The sequence below is a fragment of the Salmo trutta genome, chromosome 26 (assembly GCF_901001165.1).
Source record: "Salmo trutta chromosome 26, fSalTru1.1, whole genome shotgun sequence".
In the NCBI taxonomy this organism is placed as follows: Eukaryota; Metazoa; Chordata; class Actinopteri; order Salmoniformes; family Salmonidae; genus Salmo; species Salmo trutta.
The window spans coordinates 38975786-38995785 of NC_042982.1; positions in this window are offsets into that span (position 1 = coordinate 38975786).

Below are 20000 nucleotides of genomic sequence, written 5' to 3' on the forward strand. Positions count from 1 at the left end.
AAAATCTCCCAACAATGTTATTTCTAGGGTCAATTTTAGATGAATGCTTTTTCCGTCATTCCTGAACCTGAGACCAGAAACAGGCTACCTGAGGGTAATACCAGCACAAAGACCTGCGATGATTTTATGCCCCAAATTCTGAACATTTTGTTGGTGGCAAGAATTCTGTACAATCATTTTAGCTGAAAAGCATGAAGTCTTGAATCTTGCGTTGTTTTATGTATCAACTCATACACCCTGTGCCATGGAATCGGTACATCAAACATTTCTTTCCAGCTGTTTTGCAATCTGTTTAAGTTAACAAACAAAAAACGAACTGTTTTTTATTCGCAGTGCAGAGCTAGTATTGTAACTAACATGTAATGTTAACTAATGTTTCATCTCATTTTGACTGAGGTGAATGAATAAGCTAGCTAGTAGCTACCACATCCAGGTCACTTCTAGCCTCTAGCTATCTGTCAGATAGTAATAATAGCCAGCTCATATTGCTATCTAAAAGCTGTTGTTTATATGGAAATATTTTGTAGCCTTTTTTTCTCCCATTTCAACAGAAGTAAATTAACTTGGCTAGATTTTGCCAGTTGATGTGGCATTAGAGAGAGAGCTGGCCAAAAGTTGACTAATGTTAGCAATTATTTTTGCCTCCATCACACTAGACCTGAATGAAATGATGAAACCAGCGGCCAAATAAAAAAGAAATTGTGCAATGTGAGTTTTTATTAGTCTGTATAGCAATGTAAAGTTATTGATCTGTTAGTTACCCTAGCTAATTCCTTAGTTTTCACACTGACACAACATAAACAGCTCTACGGGCTTCACTGTTATGGTGAACAGTCAGTACACAAGACTATGCTCCTCATGTCTTAGCAGGATCAGATGGTGACAGGAGTCCCAGCAGTGTCAGACAGCCTGGGAAGACCAGTCTATGGAGCTCAGGTGAATTTTGCAGTATATTAACAATATTCGTGATTGATCCAAAGTTCCATCTTGAATTAATGGGTAGACCTACAATAATTACAAGACAGCAGATTAAGCTCAAAGCTACAGTCTGGGATATGAGAATAATGGTAATGTCAATTATTGAACCATTGATTCTATTCTTGGATAATATAATGTATAAATGTACACCGAGGTGAATCTTTGTCATGCCTCATCTTAGGAGGATCAGATGGTGACGGGGTCTCAGTGTGCTGAGTGTGTGTGAAAGCTGCCTGACGGAGGTGACGTCAGGCAGTCTGGGAAGACCAGTCTGTGACGGAGGTGAGGTCAGGCAGTCTGGGAAGACCAGTCTGTGATGGAGGTGAGGTCAGGCAGCCAGGGAAGACCAGTCTGTGCTGGAGGTGATGTCAGGCAGCCTGGGAAGACCAGTCTGTGCTGGAGGTGATGTCAGGCAGCCAGGGAAGACCAGTCTGTGATGGAGGTGAGGTGAACTTTTGCCCTGGACAAGCCAGGGCAGTCTGACAAACCTCCAAAAACAGATTTACAAACTGTATCAAGGGTTAAAAGAGGCTTTTCCCGATGACACAAAACATGTAGACCTGCAAGAAGCTATTTATGATGATATACAGATCATCCATAGAATATACGGTATGCCAGTGAAACTGAATTACATGCACTCAGAAATGTAATTCCTTTGCTGGATGTGTAAAACACAAAAGCGGACATATTTGCATATGTTACGGTCTTGTGAAAGCTTGCTGAGTTCTTGGAAAGAGTGTTATATCATGTCAGCATGTCTACAGATTCTCCCTGTTTTTGTTTGCTTGGAAATGTTGATACTGTTATCTGAAGAAACTGTGTAACCAAGCATTTATAGCGGCTAAGAAATGCATTCCATTAATTGGAAGGTTGGTTATCCTCCCACAATGTCAATTTTATTTTTTTATTTTTTTATTTAACCTTTATTTAAGTAGGCAAGTCAGTTAAGAACAAATTGTTCTTTAGAATGACGGTCTACCCCGGCCAAACCCTAACCCGGACGACACTGGGACAATTGTGCGCCGTCCTATATGACGCACAATCATGGCCGGTTGTGACACAGCCTGGGGTCGTTATGTATTACCATATGTGATGTATTATAAAATTCAGGGTATACTGGGTAACTTTCATAAACTCTGGATGATACAGTACGACTGCCCACGTCATGGGAGATACCTATTTAGGCAATCCTTAGCTGCTGGGCTGCTCAGTGCTGGCCCTGGGGGACTGCCATCCTGTGGGTTGTCACTCTGGCCTTGGCATAACACACTAAGATCCTAAAGCTGAGTGGGGTGTGTTGGGTTGGGGCGCTGCAGGGTGGTGGATCACAAGGGGCAGGACAGGGTGATGCAGTTATATTGTGTGAAAGTAAAAAGAGCTCTACGGTACTACAGTATTAGGCCTATGAGATTCATTATATGAAGGGTTTGCTGTTTCTGTGTGTTAATCTATATTTGAGGTGTATGTTTTTTTTAGTTTTTTTTGGGGGGGGGGATCCAAACCTTTCCCTTTGGAATTAAAACAATTAATGGTGGAAACTGGGAAGGAAATTGTGTTGGGAGAGATTTGATGTGTTGACTAGACTGGTGGGGTAGGGGTGCAGGTGGCTCGGACTGGCTGAAATTTGAAATAGAGGATGTCTTAATAAAGACAATCAAAAGTCTGTATTTTTTCAAGAGTTGTTCATTTGTTAGGCTATTGGTTAAATGTGCAACATAATATTGATTATTGAATTAACTTTAATCTATTTTAGTCTTATCAATCACTTAAACATATTTAATAATGATTTCTTACGTAGCTTGATGACTGTGGACATTTTTGTTTACTTTTTGTTGTTCTTAATAGAGACGGCATATTGGATTGTGTAGAAATGCAGGAAATTAGCTTTAGACACCCAAAATAATTATGGGGGAGGACCGCCCCAGACGCCCCACCAGGTTATGTCCCCCCCACTTCTAAAACCAAAGTTATGCCCTTGACCACTGCTGCAAAAACATGTACTGAATATCTGGGGCAAAATTACACAATGGCATAATAAAGAAAACTAAAACCAAAATGACGCAGGAACAGGCCATTTTGAAGTATCAACAACTTCTGTGTTTGCACATGTTGGTTTAGAATAGCTACAGTAGCTACCTAATGTTAAAGTTTAGCTAAAGTTACCTGTTGTTGGCTAACTAGCTAGTTAGAGTGGCTAGCTTACTTCTTGTGTCCCCTTTAGCTATTTTGAATATAGTTGGTTCGAATAAACAGCTAGAAAAAACATTTTTATCCTCTCTCAAGACAGAAACAATTGTGTATAGTGGTGGGTAGTCGACTCCAAAAGAATAGATTCTTCAACTCCTTGCCAGACTCCTGATGTCGATTCCCATTTCTGGGTGTCAAGCTTCAGAATCAACTCCTCGACTCCTAAGATTCCATTCGTTTTGCAACGGAGGAAAATATTTTCCGTAGTCTACTTCGAGAACACAAACTCTCTCATCTTTCACAGTAAAGAAAGGGCGAGTTAGCGAGAGAGATGGGATGGGCACAGGTAGGCATGTCAGCCACCAGGCAGACAGTCAGAGCCGTGCATCGGTAATCAAAAGATGTAGGCTACAGGCTAATGCAATGCTGTATTTCTACATTTCTTGGCTTCGAATGTCACTAAAGTAGGGGCTATCAATGAGTAGGCTGAGCTATTCTACACGCAACAGACCGAAGACCAAAAACCCGCTAGCGTTTTTATAGTGAAAAGAAAGAGGAGCACGTGAGGGAAAGAGCAGATCGGGGCAGTCAGAGAGAAAGTCAGAACCGTGCGCATAGATTATATTTTCGTAATCTGTGTCTAGTAATGCCTTGTAAATTCAACAAAAGTAAATTCAAGTACATATTAGACTATCAATGAGTACAGCTAAGCTATTATTCATAGTGTCGGTAAACTGAAGCTGAACATCGCCAAATACATCAGTTTAACTAGGCCTAAATGTGAAATAAAAAGTATTGCCTATAGCTTATTTAATGAATGAAACCCTGGCTGTCTGTTGATGTCCTAGGTCAGGGCTCTCCAACCCTGTTCCTGGAGCTACCTTGATGTAGGTTTTCACTCCAACCCCAGTTGTAACTAACCTGATTCAGTTTATCAAACAGCTAATTATTAGAATCGGATGCACTAGATTAGGGTTGGAGTGAAAACGTACAGGATGGCAGCGCTCCAGGAACAGGTTTGGAGAGTTTTGTCCTAGGCAATAGATCGCAAAGCAGCATCCTGACTTTTTGGGAATGGCAAGTTCACTTTCTCATCCACAAACACAGTGAAGTGCAAATACGGTTCAGCAGCTGAAATGAGCAGGATGTGGGGCATTGTTGTTAGGAAGGATGTCTGCCATGGATGGATCGCTAAAATAATGATTATGATCACAGTTCATCAATTTTAAATATTATGGGGAGACCTATGCATGTGTCAGCCAAGCACGAGTTATCAGTGTACCCTGTTATCGTCTAGACATGACGTTGACATATCTTCACGCCTACAATAAAAACATCCAGGCTTCTGTCATAAAAAATATGAATTACACGAGGTGGTTTGGAAAAACAAATCCTCGGTGAATCGTCCTCTGGAATAACTCACCATGCTTACAACACCAACGTCTCTAGTAATACCCCTTCCTTCCGATTCCAGGCTGTATCACAACCGGCTGTGATTGGGAGTCCCATTGGGCGGCGCACAATTGGCCCAGCGTCGTCCGGGTTTGGCCGGATAAAGGTTAAAGGTCCGGGTTTAGCCTTAAATAAAGGTTAAATAAAGGTTAAACCTTTGAAAGAGTGTGGAGGGCTCCATATAGCTCTGCATTAACCTGATTGGTTGATAGAAGCTGGGTGCAGGAGGTCCAGTATAAAACACAAACTCACATCCTTGAAAACTTCCTTCACAAGAGCTCTGCTCTGCTCAGCTAATCGCAAGAAGTATAAAATGGCCTGACTTCTGCAGAGGCCGTATCGCAGTGCATGCTATACAGCCACTGCAGACATCAGACTGACCAAGCAGAGCCTTCAGCATAGAGTGCTCCGCATCATCCCATTGGTTTCGTCAAGGCTGCACACAGCAGAAATATCACTGAAATATTGCAGTTTCTACACATCACCTTATATATTCAAACAAAATAGGCCTTTTATTATCACATTGGAGTAACAGTTTATTAACCCAACAGGGGCAGGTAAAGACAGGTCCAGGGCAGGTAGGGGTCAGTAATCCAGATAGGTGGGGCAAAGGTACAGGACGGCAGGCAGGCTCAGGGTCAGGGCAGAATGGTCAACACCAGGAAACCAGGAACAATCGAGAGACAGGAGCAGAGGAAAACCTGCTGGTAGGCTTGACAAAACTAAACGAAATGGGAGCAGACAATCAGAGAACACAGGCATAAATACACAGGGGATAATGGGGAAGATGGGTGACACTTGGAGGGGGGGTGGAGACAATCACAAAGACAGGTGAAACAGATCAGGGTGTGACATTTATAGGCAAATGGGCAGTGTCATACTTATGTCACTCCTCTAGAAAGCAAATGTAGTCTTCTTAGTAGGAAAGCAATAATGAGGTGGTGTGTGTATGTGTGCACATCCGTTTCTGCGTGTTTTGGAAGTCAAGCAATAGTCGACTCCTTTGGACTCCAGAAATCGTGCACTACAATTTGTGCACTACAATTTGTGAGTGCTCGTATCTATGGAAACGCAACTCTCGCGATAGTCCACAGGCAAAGAAGCAAGGAAGGCATCAATTTCTTGCTGTCATCTCGGGGCTTAAAATTTTAATTGAATGGATTTGTCGCGCAAAACTCTTCAAGTTCTCATTTATTAGACGCCTGTAAATAATGTGCCGAAGGAATGAACTCTGACATCATATTCAAACAGAGGAAGACCCATATTGCTACTGCACTCAGGGACAGCGGGAACTATTTAATTAAAAGCATTACAGAAGCATTACATTAACTTGTCTAGAGGTTATGTTTACATTAAACCCCTCATTAAATTAATCAGAATGTCTAAATTCGTCGTCAAAGGAGGATAGGATTTTTTCCTTTATTTTTCTTCGTTTTTATATGTTCAGAAAGCAACAGCTCCTATTTGAGCGTGACACTGACTGTTCTCAGATCTGCTTATTTAGAGGCACTAAATAAGAGGTCATAATCAGGGGTTTTGCTTTAAACAAGCCGCAATTATCTGGTATATCAGTAGCAGAATGTGTGTGTGCACGTGCATGTATCCCTGTGTCCTGCAGCTGAAAAGAGCCAGGCCCGTGTCTCCCACAACAACAGACCTCATTTGTATTCACTTTCAGATCTGCTATTGCAAAGGCACTCTTCCAGATCAGCCTCCTCCCTCTCTCCCTCCTGCCTCTCTCCCTCCTCCCTCTCTCTCTCTCCTCCCTCTCTCTCTCTCTCCCTCTCTCCCTCCTCCCTCTCCTCTCTCCCTCCTCCCTCTCCCTCTCTCCCTCTCTCTCTCTCCTCCCTCTCTCCCTCTCCTCCCTCTCTCTCTCCCTCTCTCCCTCCTCCCTCTCTCCCTCTCCTCCCTCTCCTCTCTCCCTCCTCCCTCTCTCCCTCCTCCCTCTCTCCCTGCTCCCTCTCTCTCTCTCCCTCTCTCCCTCCTCCCTCTCCTCTCTCCCTCCTCCCTCTCCCTCTCTCTCCCTCTCTCCCTCCTCCCTCTCTCCCTCTCTTCCTCTCTCCCTCCTCCCTTTCCCTCTCTCCCTCTCTCCCTCTCTCAACCCTCCCTCTCTCCCTCTCTTCCTCTCTCCCTCTCTCCCCATCCCTCTCTCTCTCCTCCATCTCTCCCTCCCTCCCTCTCTCCCTTCCCTCCCTCCTCCCTCTCTCTCCCCTCCCTCCCTCTCTCCATCCCCCTCCCTCTCTCCCTCCATCACCCCATCCCTCCCTCCCTTAAATGACTGGCGGGCAATTACCCCCTCCTCCTCCATTCCCAACCCCCTCTCCCACTCTCTCCTCCCTCCGTCTCTCCCTTCCCCATGTTGGTGAGTGGCCTGGTTGCGTGTGTGTGTGTGTGTGTGTGTGTGTGTGTGTGTGTGTGTGTGTGTGTGTGTGTGTGTGTGTGTGTGTGTGGAGAAGAAGTGTGGACCATGACCCCCAGTGAGGGGTCGTTCAGGGTCATACAGGGGTCATTGTGGGGTTACGTCCCTCAGCAGGATCCTGTCTCTCCTACCTGCTGCTTAATCTCCCTCAGCCCCAACCCTCCCTATAAAACACCACAATCCTCATCCCCTGCTTGCTCTCTCGCTCTCCCACTCTCACTCCATACCCTTCTCTCTCCCAACCAGATCTCACAGTCTCACATCAGAATTAGACGTTCATCCATGTTTCTCAAACGTCAAATTTCAAACTATTTAAGGTTAAGTTTAGGCATTAACTCTGAATGGTTAAGATAAGGATTAAGGTTTGAGATAGGCTTAAAACAAAAATAGCTTTCTGTCACTGGATTCAAACATGCAACCTTTTGCACCAGAGGCAGATGTTTACGCCCATCCGCCATCGTCGTCCACAACGCCCTAGCAAAACCGAAACCTACTTGAAGGTAACAGCGCTCACTGTTGTCTCTAGTGGCCGGTTTTCACGTCATCTCAGACGTGGATGGACGTCAAATACTGACATGTTTCACGGGTGACCTGGCTGCTCTCTCCACCTCTCTCTCTCTCTCTCTCTCCTCTCTCTCTCTCTCGCTCTCTCTCTCTCTCTCTCTCTCTCTCCTCTCTCTCTCGCTCTCTCTCTCTCTCTCGCTCTCTCTCTCCTTCTTTCTCTCCCCCAGCTAGCACAGAGATAGCAATGCATGTCCCAGCATACTGATGAGAGCCAGAGAGGAGAAAGGAAGGAAGGGAGGGAGAAGAAGTAGGAGAGAGAGCATGATGGAGAGAGGGACAGGAAGTAGGAGAGAGAGCGTGATGGAGAGAGGGAGAGGTTGAGCGTACATGGAGGTAGAGAGTAAGAGGCTAGAGATAGTGAGAGGATTGAAGAGGGAACGAGAGAGGGAGAGAGAGAGGTGGAGTATAACCAGTGTGGAGTACCAGTTAAAAGTGGCATATGAAAGGAGCAACGTTTTGTCAGGGCTATTTCATTCATTAGGAGGCAATCATTGTGTCTGTATTGAATGTCATCTGTTAAGTTAAACTTCCATGATCTAATGCTGGACATACATGGACGGTCTGGGATTGGTTAGAGAGAGACCGTTGAGTAATACCACAGAGACCAGTGAGGGGTGAGGAGAAGCAGACCAACAGGGCTCCTCTTATAGAGGAAGGAGCAACACCATCGTCTTCATCAACAAAAACATCTCCTTAGTATAGTCAGTAGAACTACCACTGTGTGTGCAAGGTGTGTCCATTTGTGTGTGTGTGTGTGTGTCTGTCCATTTGTGTTTATTTGTGTGTGTGTGTGTGTGTGTGTGTGTGTCTGCCCATTTGTATTTGTGTGTGACTGTCCATTTGTGTGTGTGTGTGTGTGTATGTGTATGTGTGTGTGTGTGTGTGTGTGTGTGTGTGTGTGTGTGTATGTGTATGTGTGTGTGTGTGTGTGTGTGTGTGTGTGTGTGTGTGTGTGTGTGTGTGTGTGTGTTACCAGTGGAGGCTGCTGAGGGGAGGACAGCTCATAATAATGTCTGGAACGGAGTGAATGGAATGTCTGCGGTGTTAAACCTTGAACAACAGCCGACATGTTGGACCACCGTGGTGCCTCTCTAATCTGGGTCACAACATGACTAGGATCAGACCACCTCCCCTAGTGACGAGTTCTACTGTTCCCCGCTGTCTGCTGGCTGGAACCACTGTTGGCCTGCGACCTAAACAACCTCCTGATCACAGCTTGTATTGATCCTTCCTCGAACCAGGTGAGTAACGTTGAGATATGAATCTCTTTTTCAAGATGTCTTTTGTCTTTTATTACCATTTGAAAATGATCCTTTAAAACTAGATGTTCATTCTGAAACGCTGTTAAATGTTCATTGACAGTCCCTGTCAACTAAATTAGGATGAAAGGGACACATTTCAGTGATAACAAACTATATCTTACATTGTTCCAGTCTGAGTGTCGTAACCGTGTATGTTACCCCTGTATGTTGGGGTGTCAGAGGCATTGGAGCCGAAAGTTCATGGGAAGGTCATAAAGTCAAGAGGTCATATGACCGGCCTGTCACTGTGAGGCTCATCTGAAAGAGACAGGAAGTGCCTGGTGTTCTCCCTGACAGAGAGCATACAGACAACTCCTGGACCACAGGGAGAGTGACCTTTTCACTGGCTCTGGAGAGTGTCTACGACAGCTGGATTCACCCAATCAGAGGGAAGGAGAAGGGGAGAGGGAGAGCAGGGTTAGAGAGAGAGGGAGAGGGGGAGAGAGGGAGAACAGGGTTAGAGAGAGAGACAGACAGGGGGAGAGAGGGAGAGCAGGGCTAGAGAGAGAGACAGACAGGGAGGGAGAGAGGGAGAGCAGGGCTAGAGAGAGACAGACAGGGAGGGAGAGGGAAAACAGGGTTAGAGAGAGAGACAGACAGGGGGAGAGAGGGAGAACAGGGTTAGAGAGAGAGACAGACAGGGGGAGAGAGGGAGAGCAGGGCTAGAGAGAGAGACAGACAGGGAGGGAGAGAGGGAGAGCAGGGCTAGAGAGAGACAGACAGGGAGGGAGAGGGGGAGGGAGAACAGGGTTAGAGAGAGAGACAGACAGGGGGAGAGAGGGAGAGAAGGGTTAGAGAGAGAGACAGACAGGGGGAGAGAGGGAGAGCAGGGCTAGAGAGAGACAGACAGGGAGGGAGAGAGGGAGAGCAGGGCTAGAGAGAGACAGACAGGGAGGGAGAGGGGGAGGGAGAACAGGGTTAGAGAGATAGACAGACAGGGGGAGAGAGGGAGAGCAGGGTTAGAGAGAGAGGGAGAGGGGGAGAGAGGGAGAACAGGGTTAGAGAGAGAGACAGACAGGGAGGGAGAGGGAGAACAGGGTTAGAGAGAGAGACAGACAGGGGGAGAGAGGGAGAGCAGGGTTAGAGAGAGACAGACAGGGGGAGAGAGGGAGAACAGGGTTAGAGAGAGAGACAGACAGGGAGGGAGAGAGGGAGAGCAGGGCTAGAGAGAGACAGACAGGGAGGGAGAGGGGGGAGGGAGAACAGGGTTAGAGAGATAGACAGACAGGGGGAGAGAGGGAGAGCAGGGTTAGAGAGAGACAGACAGGGGGAGAGAGGGAGAACAGGGTTAGAGAGAGAGACAGACAGGGAGGGAGAGAGGGAGAGCAGGGCTAGAGAGAGACAGACAGGGAGGGAGAGGGGAGAGGGAGAACAGGGTTAGAGAGAGAGACAGACAGGGGGAGAGAGGGAGAGCAGGGTTAGAGAGACAGACAGGGGGAGAGAGGGAGAACAGGGTTAGAGAGAGAGACAGACAGGGAGGGAGAGAGGGAGAACAGGGTTAGAGAGAGAGACAGACAGGGGGAGAGAGGGAGAACAGGGTTAGAGAGAGACAGACAGGGGGAGAGATGGAGAGCAGGGTTAGAGAGAGAGACAGACAGGGGGAGAGGGGGGAGAGGGAGAACAGGGTTAGAGAGAGAGACAGATGTGGAGGGAGAGGGGGGAGAGGGAGAACAGGGTTAGAGAGAGAGACAGACAGGGGGAGAGGGGGAGAACAGGGCTAGAGAGAGACAGACAGGGGGAGAGAGGGAGAACAGGGTTAGAGAGAGACAGACAGGGGGAGAGAGAGGGAGAGCAGGGCTAGAGAGAGAGACAGATGTGGAGGGAGAGGGGGGGAGGGAGAACAGGGTTAGAGAGAGAGACAGACAGGGGGAGAGAGGGAGAGCAGGGTTAGAGAGAGAGACAGACAGGGAGGGAGAGCAGGGTTAGAGAAAGAGTGTGAAGGAGAGTGTGAAGGAGAGTGTGAGGAGAGTGTGAAGGAGAGTGTGAGGAGAGTGTGAAGGAGAGTGTGAGGAGTGTGAGGAGAATGTGAAGGAGAGTGTGAGGAGAGTGTGAAGGAGAGTGTGAGGAGAGTGTGAGGAGAGTGTGAGGAGAATGTGAGGAGAGTGTGAAGGAGAGTGTGAGGAGAGTGTGAGGAGAGTGTGAGGAGAATGTGAAGGAGAGTGTGAAGGAGAGTGTGAGGAGAGTGTGAGGAGAGTGTGAGGAGAATGTGAAGGAGAGTGTGAAGGTATGAAGATGAAAAGTCACTGAAAGTCAAAAGGAGAAAGACAGAGTTAATGAGAGAAGGTTTGAGGGATAGAGGGCAGGGGAGAGGAAAGTGAGCAAATGAGAGATGGAGAGATAGGAGGAGCGAGAGCAGGGCAGAAAGGTGAACGTACCCCAAAGAAAATCAGGGGGAGGAAAACAGCTTTATTCAAGGAGGACAAATCATGATTGGAGGTAGATGGTAGATGTTCATGCTCCCCTGTCCTCAGTGATTCTCTCCACAGAACAAAGAAACAGGATGTAGTTTTATAACCCCCCACCTTAGCCTGTGGCTGACCAATCAGAAGACCTTGCAGTCCAAATCACATCAAATCAAATCAAATGTATTTATATAGCCCTTCTTACATCAGCTGATATCTCAAAGTGCTGTACAGAAACCCAGCCTAAAACCCCAAACAGCAAGCAATGCAGGTGTAGAAGCAGTCCATCTGGGCCAATGGCCAAATAACACATATCAAATCAAATCAAAGTTTATTTGTCACGTGCACTGAATACAACAGGTGTAGACCTTACAGTGAAATGCTCACCATCAGTGCAATCAGTAAGTAAAAAAAGATGTATTAGGTGAACAATAGATAAGTAAAGAAATAAAAACAACAGTAAAAAGACAGTGAAAAATAACAGTAGTGAGGCTATAACAGTAGTGAGGCTATATACAGTAGTGAGGCTATATACAGTAGAGAGGCTATATACAGTAGAGAGGCTAAAACAGTAGAGAGGCTATAACAGTAGCGAGGCTATAACAGTAGAGAGGCTATATACAGTAGTGAGGCTATATACAGTAGTGAGGCTATAACAGTAGCGAGGCTATAACAGTAGTGAGACTATACAGTAGAGAGGCTATATACAGTAGTGAGGCTATATACAGTAGAGAGGCTATATACAGTAGTGAGGCTATATACAGTAGTGAGGCTATAACAGTAGTGAGGCTATATACAGTAGAGAGGCTATATACAGTAGAGAGGCTATAACAGTAGTGAGGCTATATACAGTAGAGAGGCTATAACAGTAGAGAGGCTATATACAGTAGCGAGCCTATAACAGTAGAGAGGCTATATACAGTAGTGAGGCTATAACAGTAGAGAGGCTATAACAGTAGTGAGGCTATATACAGTAGTGAGGCTATATACAGTAGTGAGGCTATAACAGTAGAGAGGCTATAACAGTAGAGAGGCTATAACAGTAGTGAGGCTATATACAGTAGTGAGGCTATATACAGTAGAGAGGCTATAACAGTAGAGAGGCTATATACAGTAGTGAGGCTATATACAGTAGTGAGGCTATAACAGTAGTGAGGCTACATACAGTAGTGAGGCTATATACAGTAGTGAGGCTATAACAGTAGTGAGGCTATATACAGTAGTGAGGCTATAACAGTAGTGAGGCTACAGTAGTGAGGCTATATACAGTAGAGAGGCTATATACAGTAGAGAGGCTATACAGTAGCGAGGCTATAGACAGTAGTGAGGCTACATACAGTAGTGAGGCTACATACAGTAGTGAGGCTACATACAGTAGTGAGGCTACATACAGTAGTGAGGCTATATACAGGCACCGGTTTGTCAGGCTGATTAGTCAGGCTGATTGAGGTAGTATGTACATGTAGATATGGTTAAAGTGACTATGCATATATGATAAACAGAAAGTAGCAGTAGCGTAGAAGAGGGGTTGGGGGGGCACACAATGCAAATACTCCGGGTAGCCATTTGATTACCTGTTCAGGAGTCTTATGGCTTGGGGGTAAAAACTGTTGAGAAGCCTTTTTGTCCTAGACTTGTCACTCCGGTACCGCTTGCCATGCAGTAGTAGAGAGAACAGTCTATGACTGGGGTGGCTGGAGTCTTTGACAATTTTTAGGGCCTTCCTCTGACACCGCCTGGTGTGGAGGTCCTGGATGACAGGCAGATTAGCCCCAGTGATGTACTGGGCAGTACGCACTACCATCTGTAGTGCCTTGCGGTCAGAGGCCGAGCAATTGCTGTACCAGGCAGTGATGCAACCAGTCAGGATGCTCTCGATGTTGCAGCTGTAGAACCTTTTGAGGATCTGAGGACCAATTCCAAATCTTTTTAGTTTCCTGAAGGGGGAAAAGGCTTTGTTGTGCCCTCTTCACGACTGTCTTGGTGTGTTTGGACCATTCTAGTTTGTTGTTGATGTGGACACCAAGGAACTTGAAGCTCTCAACCTGCTCCCCTACAGCTCCGTCGATGAGAATGGGGGCGTGCTCGGTCCTCCTTTTCCTGTAGTCCACAATCATCTCCTTAGTCTTGGTTACGTTGAGGATTAGGTTGTTATTGTGGCACCACCCGGCCAGGTCTCTGACCTCCTCCCTGTAGTCTGTTTCGTCGTTGTCGGTGATCATCCTGCTCCAGACTCAATGTACAGACGATTCAGACCAATGAAAATGTGGCACACGTAGCTATGAGTTCAGGACTGACATTCCTAACAGATTCTAAACAGATGTTGAACTGAAAACCAACTATTTCTATTGACAATTCTCTATTGACCTTTACTCCTCTCGTCCTCTGTGTTGTGGATTATCTTCAAATAGTCTTACAGTTCTGAGAGCTGCTGTCATGCTTTATCCCTACACACACACACACACACACAGACACAGACAGACAGACAGACAGACAGACAGACAGACAGACAGACAGACAGACAGACAGACAGACAGACAGACAGACAGACAGACAGACAGACAGACAGACAGACAGACACTCTCACACACACACACAGACAGACACACACACACACACAGACACACAGACACACACACACACACTCTCTCGCTCTGTCTGGGCTCTCACCCTGAGGACGACCCTGCTAAGTATCTGACAGCAAGCGAGAGAGGAAGAGATGTATGGAGACAGAGAGGGAGAGAGATGAAGAGATGGATGGAGACAGAGGGAGAGAGATACAGAGAGAGAGATCCAGAGAGAGGAAGAGATGGAGACAGAGAGGGAGAGAGATCCAGAGAGAGGAAGAGATGGAGACATAGAGGGAGATGGACGGGTATGGAGGGAGGGAGAGATGGAGGGGTATGGATGGAGAGGGAGATGGAGGGATATGGACGGAGAGAGAGATGGAGGGATATGGATGGAGAGAGAGATGGAGGGAAGTGGATGGAGAGAGAGATGGAGGGAAATGGATGGAGAGGGAGATGGAGGGATATGGACGGAGAGAGAGATGGAGGGATATGGATGGAGAGAGAGATGGAGGGAAATGGACGGAGAGAGAGATGGATGGAAATGGATGGAGAGGGAGATGGAGGGATATGGACGGAGAGAGAGATGGAGGGATATGGATGGAGAGGGAGATGGAGGGATATGGACGGAGAGAGAGATGGAGGGAAATGGATGGAGAGAGAGATGGAGGGATATGAATGGAGAGAGAGATAGAGGGAGATGGATGGAGAGAGAGATGGAGGGAAATGGATGGAGAGATGTCGGGTAAAGGTACACGAACAGAGCAGACACCTTGCACAACTGCACGCTTGCACAGTGGTAGTCACACTGACTATCCTGATAGGGATGTTTTTGATGATGAGGATGATGATGATGGTGTTGCTACCTCCTATATAAGAGGGCATTTACAAAGCCACACACAGACACAGACACAGGACACACTAATGTTGACACTGTGGGTGTTTGATGGACTTACACTGCCATCTTCAGGCCATTAGTTGAACATGTCCTTACTTCTATTATTAAAGCTGGTTGTACTATTACGGTTTTTGACAGTTGCTTTACACATGATTTCTGAAGCTATGGCTCCTTCTCTCTAGACTTTACACACAAAACCCCAAAACACACAACATACAAAACGTCACACGTCTTGCAAAACCAAAACACTTAATTGAAAACTATTTTAACTCTTCTCAAAATGGTGTTTTTGCATCAAAACTCTACACGCAAACCAAATGATTAGCTCTTATACAAGCCAACTACACACGGACGTGGCTAATGGAAAACACTACCATCTCGTGTCTTTTGCATGTTCAGTGGAGTCCACGGCAGTTTGTCATAACACTCACACCTACATGTATGTGCACAAATATATACAGTATGTATACATATTCAGTATATATTTACACTATAAACAGAAATGCAAAGGGGGAATCGTTTTTATGTATTTCTTTCTCAAAACAGTGTATTTTCATCCAGATTTCGGGATGAACAGTAACAGACAAAACAAATACAGTAGAAGATAAACAAATAGGCTTGTTACTATAAAGAAAAAAACAATAAGGCTGCATCCTGCCTCCTATTTGGGTCTGGCCAAAGCACCTCATCAACGTCACAAGCAGTGTTCTCTCTGGCTAAACAGCGGGGGAAGTAGCGTCTGGAGTGCCGTATCCAGCCCTGGCACGCCCCCTCGTCTGTGTCCTCCATCTCCTGGAGAAGGGGTATACGTTGGTGGGGTTGGTGATTGTATATATCTACCAACGCCACGCCAAAAATAACTCTTCGATTGGGTGTAGAAATGAAGAATATGGTGGCAGGTTGAGCATCAAAACATTGTGATGTTGCCACCACGCTGTCCAGGGACATTGACGATGCCGCTGTGTCCTACGAGGTGTCTTCTCCTGCATCTTGTTTTGGCTAGGTTAAGGACGACCTCATCAACGTAGACGATTTAATGATGCTCTGCAGCAGCATCTAGTTCCAGAACTCTCTGAAACAGACAAGACAAAACATTATTGCGTGACAGTGTGAATAGACATAGAGCAGTCAATATGTAGCACAATACACTGGAATACAGTACCAATGACAGGATAGTATAGCTGACTTGTACGTATTCATAGTGCAGTTGTCAGAATTTGGCTCAGATGGTACTCTGTAAAGCTGCTTCGTACAAATCTGATGGTGTTTCAGGAGACGGCTAAGTGCGGATAAACTCACCCTATTTATATTACTGAACGTTGTGTTGTCAGTGATGATGTGATGTTGCAGTTGTCGTAAACGTATGTTGTTGTTTGAAATGACCATATTCACTATGTGTTGTTCCTGCTCTGCTGTGAACAGACGGTTTCTTCCACCATTGAAGGGTCAGCTAGCAATTCTGCAAAAACATGATGGGAATGATTAGAGTGCAGGATTTCTTTCGGTATGAAATGTTACTGTAGTGCTGTAAGTGCAGCAGTGCTGTACATACAGTAGCATGGTATAAAGGGTAGGTTTACTTACTTGTCTCATTTCAAAATGTCCGGATGACACTTGCTGCAGTGTAGCAGCTCAAGTTAGACTGGACCCTGTACCCAGCCTCCCTGAAACTCCAACCATGGTTGACCACATGGCCGGGATCTCATCTGTGATTGTTCTCCTTCCTCCTCTTCCTTGTCCCCCTCCTCATCCTCTTCCTCTTCCCCCTCCTCATCCTCGTCCTTGTCCTCATCCTCGTCTCCCTCTTACTCTAACTCTCCAAAATTGGCCTCCATTGTTGTCCAAACCTGAAGCCTATTTATAGTGCTCAAGCTCTGATTTCTAAGTGAAGAAATGAGCTAGAAGTGTTTTCACACGTGAGCACTGGGTGTAGGTAATCGGTAAAAGTGTGTGGCATTTGAATGGCAGTGTTTTCCAAACGAAACACAAGACCTGTTAGTTTTGAATGATGTGTTTAATGTTTTGCAAAAAGTGTGTTATACAATTGCAAACTGACTGTAAAGCAGATAATGTGCTTGCAGATTTGCAAACTTGGTCTGAAGATTAGGAACATGAGTTAATGGTTTCACTGAGAGTTCCTCATGTAATGCTTTTAGTGTATAAGAGATTATAAAAAACTGTAATACAAACACACCATCATTAACAGCCGTGATACCTCCTTATCTGTCATTACATAGATCAGTCATCAATACCTGTGATATCTTATCTGTCATTACATAGATCAGTCATCAATACCTGTGATATCTTATCTGTCATTACATAGATCCATCATCAATACCTGTGATATCTTATCTGTCATTACATAGATCAGTCATCAATACCTGTGATATCTTATCTGTCATTACATAGATCAGTCATCAATACCTGTGATATCTTATCTGTCATTACATAGATCAGTCATCAATACCTGTGATATCTTATCTGTCATTACATAGATCAGTCATCAATACCTGTGATATCTTATCTGTCATTACATAGATCCATCATCAATACCTGTGATATCTTATCTGTCATTACATAGATCCATCAGAGGAGGAATGTTCTCTATCTGTCATCCTAAACCTGAGACAGGATATATTCAGGATGTGATCCTGGTTTGGTGTGATTTCCAGCTCAGGTTCAGTATCTGGTAGTGGGTGTTTTTCTGTCCCAGTGCAGCGTGAAGAGAACTGGGGAAGGAAGGATGTCTGCCTCTGACCCTGGCTGCTGAATGATAAGAGATGGACACCATGTCTATCACTGTGTGGGGATCTAAACCTGACCAGTAGAAAGACACACACACACGTACATGTACGCTAACACACACACACACACACACACACACACACACACACACACATGCACGCTAACACACTCACACACGCATGCACGCTAACACACACACGCACGCTAACACACACACACACGCATGTACGCTAACACACACACACGCATGCACGCTAACACGCACGCTAACACACACATCATCAACACCATCATCACCAGACGTATTATATAATTATCAGTCTTATTATACTGTAATGTAATGTAGTGTTTATCAGTCTCATTATACTGTAATGTAATGTAGTGTTTATCAGTCTCATTATACTGTAATGTAATGTAGTGTTTATCAGTCTCATTATACTGTAATGTAATGTAGTGTTTATCAGTCTCATTATACTGTAATGTAATGTAGTGTTTATCAGTCCCATTATACTGTAATGTAGTGTTTATCAGTCCCATTATACTGTAATGTAATGTAGTGTTTATCAGTCCCATTATACTGTAATGTAATGTAGTGTTTATCAGTCTCATTATACTGTAATGTAATGTAGTGTTTATCAGTCTCATTATACTGTAATGTAGTGTTTATCAGTGTCATTATACTGTAATGTAATGTAGTGTTTATCAGTCTCATTACACTGTAATGTAATGTAGTGTTTATCAGTCTCATTATACTGTAATGTAATGTAGTGTTTATCAGTCCCATTATACTGTAATGTAATGTAGTGTTTATCAGTCCCATTATACTGTAATGTAGTGTTTATCAGTCCCATTATACTGTAATGTAGTGTTTATCAGTCCCATTATACTGTAATGTAATGTAATGTAGTGTTTATCAGTCTCATTACACTGTAAGGTAATGTAGTGTCTATCAGTCTCATTATACTGTAATGTAGTGTCCCATTATACTGTAATGTAATGTAGTGTTTATCAGTCCCATTATACTGTAATGTAATGTAGTGTTTATCAGTCCCATTATACTGTAATGTAGTGTTTATCAGTCCCATTATACTGTAATGTAATGTAGTGTTTATCAGTCCCATTATACTGTAATGTAATGTAGTGTTTATCAGTCCCATTATACTGTAATGTAATGTAGTGTTTATCAGTCCCATTACACTGTAAGGTAATGTAGTGTCTATCAGTCTCATTATACTGTAAGGTAATGTAGTGTTTATCAGTCTCATTATACTGTAATCTAATGTAGTGTTTATCAGTCTCATTATACTGTAATGTAATGTAGTGTTTATCAGTCTCATTACACTGTAAGGTAATGTAGTGTCTATCAGTCTCATTATACTGTAATGTAGTGTTTATCAGTCTCATTATACTGTACTGTAATGTAATGTAGTGTTTATCAGTCTCATTATACTGTAATGTAATGTAGTGTTTATCAGTCTCATTATACTGTAATGTAATGTAGTGTTTATCAGTCTCATTACACTGTAAGGTAATGTAGTGTCTATCAGTCTCATTATACTGTAAGGTAATGTAGTGTTTATCAGTCTCATTATACTGTAATGTAATGTAGTGTTTATCAGTCTCATTATACTGTAATGTAATGTAGTGTTTATCAGTCTCATTACACTGTAAGGTAATGTAGTGTTTATCAGTCTCATTATACTGTAAGGTAATGTTTATCAGTCTCATTACACTGTAATGTAATGTAGTCCAGAGCTCCTCAGGACTGCAGTGGTAGAGACTGAAACTGTAAACATTGATTTGTAGCTGTTGGATTTCATTAACTTTGTTACACAGAGTTCATTTATCCAACCACCCACAGCACACAATCACAATTTTACTTAATCATTCTAATATCAAACTGCATCTCCGATATAATAGATTATTCATGGATTATAAACAGGACATACAGTACACACATACCGAACACACACACATTCCCATGCAGAAGCAAACAAACCCACACACATGCGCGTGGACACACACACACACACACACAGTGAACACACAGTCGACAGTTTCTATCACAGCACTTTCCCAAACAGGCTCTGATTAAACAGCAGCTTAAAGAGCTTTAATTTCATGGAAGAACAGACAAGAAAGAGAGGGGGGGCTGAGATAAAACTACAGAGAGAGAGAGAGAGAGCGAGAGAGAGAGAGACATGGGGGGCTGAGAGACAGACAGACAGACAGACAGACAGACAGACAGACAGACAGACAGACAGACAGACAGACAGACAGACAGACAGACAGACAGACAGACAGACGAGGGGGGCTGAGAGATAACTACAGACAGACGAGGGGGGCTGAGAGATAACTACAGACAAAGTGAGGGGGGCTGAGAGATAACTACAGACAGACGAGGGGGGCTGAGAGATAACTACAGACAAAGTGAGGGGGGCTGAGAGATAACTACAGACAAAGTGAGAGACGTTAAATTCTACAATC